The following is an 11,727-nucleotide window of genomic DNA, read 5'->3' on the forward strand; positions in this document are numbered from 1 at the left end:
GCACCCTCATACAACGCCTCAGCAACGTCGGAATACATGGAAAAGCTTTGGACTGGATAATCTCGTTTATCGCCGGAAGAACCCAGAGAGTCCGCCTCCCCCCATTCAATTCAGAGGCCACCGAAGTCATCTGCGGAGTACCACAAGGCTCATCTCTCAGTCCCACCCTCTTCAATGTTTACATGAGCCCCCTCGCATCCATCGCGCGACAACACAACCTCAACATCATCTCCTATGCAGACGACACCCAGCTGATCCTCTCCCTCACCAAAGACCCTAACATCGCTAAAACGAACCTACACGAAGGAATGAAAGAAGTAGCCGAATGGATGAAGAACAGCCGTTTAAAACTAAACTCGGACAAAACGGAAGTCCTCATCCTAGGATCATCCCCCACTGCCTGGGACGACTCATGGTGGCCACCGGCCCTGGGTACAGCACCCATACCTACAGACCACGCACGTAACCTGGGCTTCATCCTAGACTCCTCCCTCTCGATGTCCAGACAAGTCAACGCCGTCTCATCTTCTTGCTTCAACGTCAGTCGCATGCTCAAAAAAATCTTCCGTTGGATCCCCACCGAAACAAGAAAGACTATCACCCACGCACTGGTCACTAGCCGACTGGACTATGGAAACACCCTCTACGCCGGAACCACTGCCAAACTACAGAAAAAACTCCAACGCATCCAAAACGCCTCAGCCAGACTCATATTGGACATCTCCCGTCAAGCTCACATTACCGGTCACCTGAAAGACCTTCACTGGCTCCCCGTCAACAAGAGAATAATGTTCTGTCTCCTCACCCACGCACACAAGGCCCTCTACGACCTAGGACCCGAATGCCTCAACACACGACTGTCCTGCTACACACCCACCCGCCAACTGCGCTCATCCAATCAAGCCCTCGCCGCAGTTCCGCGCATCCATAGAACCACCATGGGAGGAAGATCCTTCTCCTACTTAGCAGCCAAAACCTGGAATTCTCTCCCCACTCACCTCCGCCTTACACAGAACCACCTCTCCTTCAGAAAGCAGCTAAAAACCTGACTATTCGATAAGTAATGCACACACCCTCCCCCAAGCGCCTTGAGACCCTATGGGTGAGTAGCGGGCTATACAAATTTCTGAACTTGAACTTGAACTATGCTGGCCTCGCTGCACATGCCCGACCCACTGCTCTCCCTTTGAGCGCTGCTAATATTTACTGATTACTCTGACTACTGCACTCAGAGGTCTACCGCCCTTCAAACTTGTGGTGGGCTCTTCCCCAGTGTCTTAGCGCATGGGAGGAAGGAGGCCTTTATTATTCACAGAGTTTGATTGCACTATTTCTACTACCTACACTGGTTTACATCAGATGTGGGCAGATAATTTTAGAGCCTTACCACTTTGTTATTAATCAACATGTACAGAGGGGGGTCAGAAAGTCTTTTGTTCTGCTTATACGAGAATTTGAACCAAGAGGCCTTTGGAGTGTTTCTGGGGAGGGTTGACCACCTCAGTAAATGCGGGACGAATCCTGGTTACTTGGAACTGCTAGCAATGGTTTAAAATGAGATTTTGGTAAGTCGCTAGAGTTAGATTCTTTATACTTACTGGCATAATAGGAAACACTTGCGTGCAGGGTAGGCTGCAAACTCTGTGGGTCTAATCATGGCATCATAAATGCCAACATTTCAGAACAGTAACGTGGAGGTTTTTAATCGGGGGAATGTGTTTTCTCCCGTGACTTCTATTTGATGCTGTGGTAACTTCAGGCGGAGACAGCGATAACGAAGCAACTTTTGGCTTCAAACCGGTAGTCTCCCGCCTGAATCCGGTCAGTTGGCATGTATGTGGCAGTTACAACTTCGAATCTGTGACTCATAGTTGGTTTTCCTTATTTTACTATGGAAGCAGGCGTCTGTGCATGTTCCAGCGCATAACATTAGCATTTCCAGCTGTTAGTCCAGGTTTTGTAAAGCGAGATTGTCTTAGCTGGTAAGTCCTGCTTTCTCTTGCCATGTGCTGAGTGTGCCATGCTCCTGCGTTGTCAGCATGCCTGGCATACTTATTGTATCGTTTCTCACTTAACCATTTAAAGTTTTTTTATTAAATAACTGTTATATTTTAATTTTGTTACAAATATGATTACAATACCTTCATAGTATTCATCCCAATTCATTTCAGGGAGAAAACTGGAAGTACTCCTGAGGTACAAATGACATGATGGGGAGCCGCGGCCAACTGCCTATTAGGACAAGGGAGCCGCGGGTTGAAAAAGTTTGGGAACCACTGCCCTAGGCTATCCAACACTTTCCCTACTGTTGCACCCTCTGGAGTTGGAATAGTACTTTTAACCCCTACGCTATTCAACACTTTCCCTACTTTTGCACTCTCTGGAATTGGAATAGTAATTTTTACCCTACGCTATCCAATATTTCCTGTTTTAGTTAATGTAGTGTATAATTTATTTAAAACTATTTTTTATAATTTGTTATATATAGTTTTGATATTTTTATTTATATTGTATGTGTATGTATGTATTTATAATTTATAAAATATTTTTAACAATTTACAAGTTATTAGAGTAATAAATTGTAAATATTATGAAGTAAGTATATATATATGTTATATTTTATATGTATATGTTTAATTTTTTTGCATTATATGTATTACTTATAATTTTAAACACAATTTTAACTATGTTTATTTTAATTATATGTATTATTTATTACATTTTGCATTATTTTTAAACATTTTTAAAAAACGATATTGTTTACAATATTTTTGACAACAATGTTTCTTTTCCAATATTTTTGTACTTACCTTAATGTAGATAGGACTTCAATATTCTTAACATCTATATTCCGCCTCCGATATTTTTGACGTCGATGTCAGACATTCGTAATGGTGGTTTCCTGCTGGGAATAGTACACTTTACAACGCATGCTCTGGGCTTTGGTGCGGTACCTCCATCTGATGTCTCAGCAACATGGAAGTAGGAGGAGGAGGGCGCTCCATCCAGACTTCACTTTTTATTGGCAGTCCAGGCTTTCTTCTGATTTGGCTGAGGGAGAAAGGGGGATTTTACCAACTGCGCACATACCTGTGGCACAGAAAGATTTGTGGATGACCGTAAGCATGTATGAGTCGTGTTACTGGCGCGGCTGATGGCATGTCCTTTTTAAGATTTTCTCCTCCACAATAGTATGCACATGTGTAAGGGAAATACTATTTTCCTGATTAGCTAAAGACTCCACCAAGGAGTTATTCAAAACAGTAAAAACTCTAATTGTTATAATAATAACTGCATTAGGTCCGATCAAACTCTGTGTAACAGACTAACAATTATTTTCAATCAAAGCTGAATGTTATCTTCAGCATTAGAAGCCATCAAAGATAGATCCAGTGCCGTACCTACTGTTGTTACGGCCTTTACCCCCCTTTCAGTTAGGAAGTTTTCGAAACCTGTTGAATCCACTAAATCTGGGGCAGCTTTGGATCCTTGCCCTCCTCATGTTTTCCATGGGGTTTCTGACATGGTATCAATCTACCTCCCTGAACTGAACAAAATTATAATTACTGGATATTTCCCTGCAGCGTGGAAAAAAGCATCAGTGCTTTACCTACTTAAAAAGACCCTGCCTTGGCCCTCAGGATGTGAACAATTATAGGCCATCTCTGCCAGCCAAGATGTTCAAGAAGGCTATGACTGTTGATATCATGGCTTTTCTTGATGAAGACAATCTTTTAGATGACTCCCACTATGGTTTTAGGCCCAATCATTGTACTGAGTCAGCTCTAGTGGCTTTAACTGTGGAAATTAGAACTATGGTCGATAAGGGTGGGGTGTCGGCCACGTTTGATACTGTCAACTACTTGCTGCTTATCAACCGGCTCTATAGCTCTATAGCATTTTCTTTTCTTTTACACAGAGTTTTATATAGCGCAAACTTGACCCGAAGGTATTGGGTATCAGAACGCTTTACACGAGCACCAGTAGCATTATATAAAGACACACTCATTTTTGTCAAGCACGGGGAGATTAAGTGATTTGCTCAGAATCACAGGATGTTGTGCGTCCTTGCTGAGACTCGAACCCGGTTGCCCAGATATGAGGTTGACCGCCCTTGCGCTTAGGCCAACTCCTCTCCCAAGCATTGGCATAAAAGACTCCGCACTTGCCCTTCTTAGCTATTTCCTGTCCAACTGCTTTCTGTAAGTTGTCGCCTTTAGGGAATTTACTTCAGAACCATTTTCTCTTCCATGTGGGGTACCCCAAAGATCCTCATTAAGTCCATCACTTTTTTATATTTATGTTACCTCCCTGGTCAACCTGATTCGCTCCTGTAGGTTCTCTGTAATATTTTATGCCGACGGCACACAGATTGTAGCATCTTTCTCATTTAATGTCGAAAGGGTGGCTAAACTGTTTAATAACTGTATGGACCAAATTGTATGCTGGATGAAGAATAATTGTCTGAAGTTGAATTCAGGTAAGACTGAGACCACCATCCCTATGATGACTGTCATTCCTAATAGGTCACAAACTGCGACATACCTAATTAACATTCATGAGGTTGGATGACTTGCCACTAGAACTAGCTAATTTAAATTTAAAACCTTAATACTTTATGAATTATGATTTCCAAATTGCGATTCAGTAAAAAATATCAATTTCCAGTGTTAGTATGTCTGCGCCATGGACAACTGTACCCTAGGTTCCTGTCTCCCATCAGTGGACCCCTGGATGTATTAAAACCAACTTAACTGCACCACTCCAAAAACATAGATCTTCACTTGTGGAATCTCATCCCCTCACCACCACTCTTGTATCTGACCCCTGGAAATAAAATATTTACCAGGCCCCCACCATCAAAGTAAGGACCATGGGGATGATCAATGACTCTGACCTCCCCTTCTTTGTCAGGTAAAAGAGATTAATTAATCCTCTAGCTTTACCTACAGGATCCTGTGTTACACATTCCTAAGCATTGGATCCTCTACAGTGCAAGCTACACCATGTTTCTCTCGTGCCTACAATATGCCTGATTATATCTCGTAGCCCTGAACTCTATCCTCTGCAAAGAACACTGCAGCACATTCAAACTGCTGCTGCCAGACAACATCTATACTTCTGCACTCTTCCTCACAGCCCACTTGCCCTTCAAGCTCTTCGCTGACTTCTTGTGGCAAGAAGTAATACCTGCAAGACATCTGTATTATCTCTAAGGCCCATTAACTTTGCTGACCCAATCTTCCTACAGTACAAATTGCTCAACTACCACCAAAGAACAATCCTCATGCCTAGACCATGCACACATCTAACCATCTTCAGGTTAAAACAGTTCTGCAATGGTAAAATCTATGTCACACTGAAAACAGCCAAGTTTTGGAGCACCCTCCCCTCAGAAATCAGCAACCTTACCAACCTCCAAAAATCCCAAATGACACAGTGTATTATTTTTTATGGTGAAGACATATATGTACCGACATATATACCTGCACAGTAACCTTGCCATTCAAGTTTACTGTAAGTGAACATCGGTCCATAGGTCGACATGGACTAGCTACTGGACAAAACTGAAATAGCCAACTCCACGATGGTACCACCGAAATTAGTCATGTTTCGCATCGAACACTGTGCTTTCCCCCCCCCCTGACACAATTCTCATGTTGAGGGTGAGCTACCACCGATGTTCCTAGACACCCTGCACCTTGGCTGGATTTCTGAGCTTCTTCCCTCCTACTAGTGATATCACTATCATTCCCAGAGGACATACACAAAGGCCTAAGCAGGAAGGAGGTTACACCTCCGCCCTCCCAGGATGGCTATTGAGTGGCACATCAGGGCATTGTGCTTCAAAGGCTCACACCGCCTCTGATATACAAGAGACATGTCCTCCAGCCTGGGACAAAGGCCACCCTGCCTCCAGGCACTCGTGTGTGCGGGCAGGTGGAAAAAGTAGCCAGTCAGGAGGTGTACACTCCCAAAAGACTATCCACACCCTGTTACGGTGATAAAGAGGAAACCAGGAAACTTCAGATGTATTCCAGAACAAGTTTAATGCAGTAAATAGAGGAGCCCTGTCCCACTTGTCCTGCCTCCAAGAAATCCAAACTGCAACTGGCTCAGCTGTAGTTGGATGCTATAAAGAAGGAATGATGTGTGTGAGCTTAATGAAATGTAAACATTTACACAGGTCCACATAGTATGGTGCGAGGCAAAGAATGTACACGTGAAGTAACAGCTTAATATGAACATAAAGAAAGGAATAATTTCATCACTACATCATCTTCCCCTTTATAAACCAAAACAATGCAATTTTCAGGGCATATAAAAGTCTCAGTACCTCACGGGCATGGAAACGTTGCAAGAGTTTCTAACTTCTCTGAAAGATCCAGTTGCGCTGGTACCCTAAGAAGGACTAAAGACACTCATCTGAATTACCTAACCATGTAGATTCAGTAAGATCCAAATCTGTACCCAACTCAGAATTGTTAGACTGGACAGAGGAAGAAGATTGAGTAGCATCTGACACCAAGTTATTTCCTTCCAATGCAAACCAATCCTCACTGTCTTGACCTCTTTCCTCATCAATGAGGCCTTTGTGTGTGCGAATTGTACATCCTTGCTCAGGCATCAACCTCACAAGAGCTGTTTTGCTCCACCAACCTCTCTCATTCAGCAAGGCTGATCCTCTCAAAATGTTGTTAATTTGCGCAGGACCGGCGAAAACTGATTTCCCTTTTTAGGTCGAGGGACCTATAAGCTGCGAAGCAGCTTCCGGTCCGGAGATTTAATGTTACTTAGTAGGGGTTCAGAACCCGCCTCCCTGCCCTGTCTCTCCACCATTGGCTGGCTTCCTAAATGGAGGCCAGCCATTGGAGGAGAGAGCCGTCCCTCCAAAGAAGCTCTGTCTTTTTCGGATTTGTGGGCATACGTTTTGCTGTTCTTTAGACAGTGACGTTGCCTGTCACTCAAAACAGCAAAACCACACCCCGATTCCGAAAAAATCGGAAGCTTGAGGCCGCCATTTTGCTGCTGGTGAGGTTGAGGTAGGCTGCTCTCGCTCGCTTTCCTCGTTCCCGACGTCTTTTTTCCCTGCCCCCTCCCGCTGTCCGTGTCTTTGTTAGGGCTTGTGCCCTGGTTACTTTCTAAAAAATTAAAATAACGCACATGTCGCCTGCCGCTATTTTAAAACAACTGTGGGTCACAGCTACTAACTGTCCGACTGGAAGCTGGGATGATAACTTATTTAGTTGCCATGTATTCAACCGAAACTCTTCAGTTATTGACCGCGCGTTATTCAAAGAAAAAAATGGTTTTGAATCTTTGGCTGCAAGCGGTCCTTTTGGTGTGCATAATTCAGCCCTATGGCCACCTTTTCTATTACGTGTTTTTCCGCGGGGCGGGCATTCTAATTTGCATCGCTTCATATACCGATATAGCAAATGTGGTAAAAAAAAACAACATTAGTAAGATGCCATTTTAACAGTTCTTTTGCTTATCTGTCCTTTTTTCCGTGTTCATGCTAAATTAAAGATACTCCCCTTCTTGCGAGAAGTTGTCTCTGACAGCACCTACTGCAGCCCAACGCACCGGTTCTTTCCAACGGTACAGACGGAGCGGCCTTCGTGAGATCAAGGGGCACTTTAGAATGGAAGACATGGACCGGGACGAGGCGCAGGAATCCGTTGAAGCACAGGGGGCCCAGGAAGAAGAGTCCCAGCAGGAGCACGGGAGCGAGGAGGTCAACTGTGACGACCAACCGGCGGAGGAGAACGGCAATTCCAATGGAGTTCAAGCGTATAGCCTACCTATTGTCTTTGTGATTGCTGGGCAGGACGTGTTGGGTAGCCGCTAGGATATCGGGGATAAGCTAGTAGTACGAGTAAAAATAGACCCCACATCAGCGGCTGATTTGCTCTAAAGACGGGGTTACGTAAGAGTAGTAGGCCGTGAAAAACGTGTTGTAGAATTTTAGACCGTGGTAGGGAATGGAGGCCTCTCTTGTGGGTGGTGACCGTAGTCCGGTAGGGGCTTGTGCGGTCAACGCTATTCGGTTGAAGCAGGGAGGGCAAATGTCCGCACTTTTGTAACACTGGAAATGTATTTTTAAGGTAAAGTGTGACGACGTGTCCTGCTGGTCTGTAAATCTCGCAGACCAGTTTCACGCGTGATATTAGTCTAGTCCATTCGTTACAGCTGTGAGGCGTAGGACTATAAGGTAGTACTTTTGAACCGGATGGACAAACTTTGTGCCGTTGTGCATTATGCGCTGGTTATTGCAATACTACTTCCGGGGTTTGTTATAATGGCGGTCTGCAAAGGTTCTTCAACGCGACAAACAACGTATATCGGCTTCTTAAATTTTATGACGACTATCAATTTGCCTATTCGCAGTGTTTCACAGGTTTACGGGAATAGTTAATTTAATGGCATATCTATAAACCTAGATCAGCGAGGTTATAGCACTTGTGTCTGATCTTATAGTTTTGTGGGCATATATTTAGTTGGTAGTTTAATGTGAGACTTGTAGTCTTCTAAATCCTGTGCTTTCTTCACCGTAAAGCATGACAGTATTTTATTTCGCTTTGTGATGCATATTTGTTTTATATCAAGTACATGTGCCTGCAAGTACATGTGCCTGCAATGAGATAAACCTAATTCTGTTTTGGCTTTTCTGAAGAGCAACTGAAAGAGAAGTCTGAACTGAAGGGAAAATCTACAGGATCTAGGAAAGGAAACCGGTTTCAGCCGTACCAAAAGGACCGAGGATCGGGCTCTGGTGACCGGAAGGGACAGGGGCGCAACAGAGTATTTATTAGTAACATCCCATATGACATCAAATGGCAAGCAATCAAAGACATCATGAGACAAAGGTAATTTTCCCTAACCACGCCTTTTTTTTGAGCTGAGGATTTTAAACGTTTTGCTTCCCCTTTTCCCTCGAGACAACCAGCATTGCTGAGGAGCAATGTTAAAGTTAGTGCTCTTCTGCTGACTACTGCTTACATAGATTGGCACATGCATGCCGCCATACTTCCAAAATGGTTCATTTTAGGTAATTGTTACTGGCAATCCTAATATCTAGTGTTTATGTATGCACAATGATGGATGTCCTCCAGACACTGTTTGTACTTCCTTGGTAGTACATTTGGCGTTGGAATTCAAGTTGTCTGCATTGCACACTGTCAATACGCTCAGGTGATACCGAACTACAATTGCTTATTGCTGTTCTTTGTTCACACATTGCATAGTCTTGGCAGAATAATGAAATTATAAAGTCCCACTTACTGGGGCATTATCAACGTTAAACTGTATATTGTGTAAGGCGGGTCTGTGAGAAATTGTGCTTGGTGTATCTGTTGTAAGGTGACATGACTATTTGACTGGTTTTTATTATCGAATTTTAGAAAGTGTTGCCTCCTGTGAACATTTGGCTTGTAAATTTGTTTTTATATTGAAGGTAAACTTTTTTTCAAGATTGAATTCATTCAGGTAGATAGTCACCGTAAAACAGCTGTTGTGCTTGAGATGACACGTCAATGAAACGTGCTATATAATTGTTTTAAATTGAGGATAAATGGCCGCTGATTTTTGTAATATTGCTCGTAGTGGCCGAAATATGATTTTGTAGTATGAATTGGGTTATAGTTGTGTATTGCTATTGAGTATGTGGCTGCTACGTTTTCGAATTTGGCTGAATTATGTAGCCATTGATTGACATTTGGTATGTTTTCATTGTTGGTGAAACATAGGTTCTTTGTAGAGTTGTGCATTGGGCACAGTAAATAAAGATGCTGGTGTTTTTAAATGCATTGTTTCTTGGTATTTTCCCTTTGTATGTCTTATGTAGTTGGTGAGGTTACATACGTGGAGCTCTTTAAGGATGCTGAAGGAAAATCAAGGGTAAGTGCCATGGGCAATAACCTGTTTGAGGTTTTAAACTTCCTCAGTAGTTTTATTTTTGCATTATACCTGTACCAGTTTTCGAAAGTAAGTTTCATTTTACTGTTTGTGTATGAAAGATCTCGGATCCCTGCACTGATAAATAATTGGATGCTATTTCAAATTTAACTGGAAGGCTGAATCCACCCTATTTTGCAAACTTTGTCCCCTTTCAGAAACCTAAACTAGGCGTTAGATCTTGTAATCTGAATTTGTTTTCTGGATTTTCGACACTATACTGAATGGTCAATTTCAGTTAGTGCAATGTTGTACTTTTGGCATCCTCCAAGCAGTTTGCAGAGCTGCACACGATAGTGCTGTGGATCAATAGACAAGTCCTATTTTAAAATGAATTGGTGTTGTCAGGTTCTTCTGCTTTCCGACTTGGATGGATACATATATTTGGAAGGCATTTAAGACCGTTTTAACCTATTAATTATGCTATTTAAAGACACCCACCATAATTATTTGTGTGCTGAAACATGACAAACTGTCCTATGAATTAACTCTATTGTTTAGCTGTACAACACAGCCTATACAAAATGCCCACATGCCAGTGCTTTTGCTTCATGTGCATATTGTCAAATGGCACAGTATTTCCATGACTGTATAACACTCAAATGCTACTCTCCCCAGCACAGCTTTTTTTTTTTTTTTTACAAAAGTCAAACTAGTATGCTGCTCCTGCATCTTTGCACGCCAGTAAGCTGCCGTCCAGGTTACTACCTGTGAACTGGATCCAGCAAATTAAGTGTTATGGAATATGTTTACCTCTAAGAGGGCAGCCCGTCTCTATATTGGCAGCTGTTTACATGCAGCTGGCTGCTTTAAGCAGGAAGGGTTAGCTTAATTAAATGTGTAGGCCTGTACATTGTTGCAAACTATTCTGTACGACGATATTCGCTTACTAATTTATTTTAATTCTTTACATGTATTTGAAAATATCCCTTGCTGTAGGGTTGTGGGTAAGTAACCAATATAAATATATATTTGTCTGTTTACGTTTGTGCGTTCTATTGGTTAATAAACATTTTGTTTTCTACAGTGTGGTTGAGTTCAAAGATGCAGAATTTGTCAAGAAAGCAGTGGAAGTTATGGCCAAGCTCGATCTTAGTGGAAGACCCTTGAACATTAAAGAGGTGAGGCTGTTGATTTTCTCTAATAAATAACTTAGAACTGCCTTAACAAAAAAAATCACCTCATTAATCCCGGTTTAATATACTAATCAACAGCGGAGACATGACCAGGCAACTTTTACAAATTGTCTGTTACTTCCCTTCATTGCAGGTGTTTTTATATTAACATTTGTTCCGTTTGAAATCGGATCAGTTGTTTTCAGTCATTAACATTAGCCAGTTATTCGGCAGAGGGTATGTTTTAGTACTCAACATGTACGATACGTTAGTACTGTACAGTACAATGCTTTGCTGCACTTGAAATTCCCCAGTTGCATTCTGCGTGCCTGCATGTTGAATGGAAAGGTGCTCCAGATGCGGCATGTATCATTGATCTACTGCAGGATGAGACAGTTTGTGGCTGTGCACTGTCCGTGCTAATGTATGCTAAGTGGAAAGGCTTTGTGTTAGCTAGAGGTGTTTAAGTGTGTGTGTGGATCTGTGTGTGGCTGGGTGGCTCTGTGTGTGGCTGGGTGGCTCTGTGTGTGGCTGGGTGGCTGTGTGTGTGTGGGTGGCTCTGTGTGTGGCTGGGTGGCTCTGTGTGTGTGGGTTGCTCTGTGTGTGTGGGTGGCTCTGTGTGTGTGGGTGGCTCTGTGTGTGTGGGTGGCTCTGT

Source organism: Lissotriton helveticus, chromosome 9 (genome assembly GCF_964261635.1).
Source record: "Lissotriton helveticus chromosome 9, aLisHel1.1, whole genome shotgun sequence".
Taxonomy (NCBI): Eukaryota; Metazoa; Chordata; class Amphibia; order Caudata; family Salamandridae; genus Lissotriton; species Lissotriton helveticus.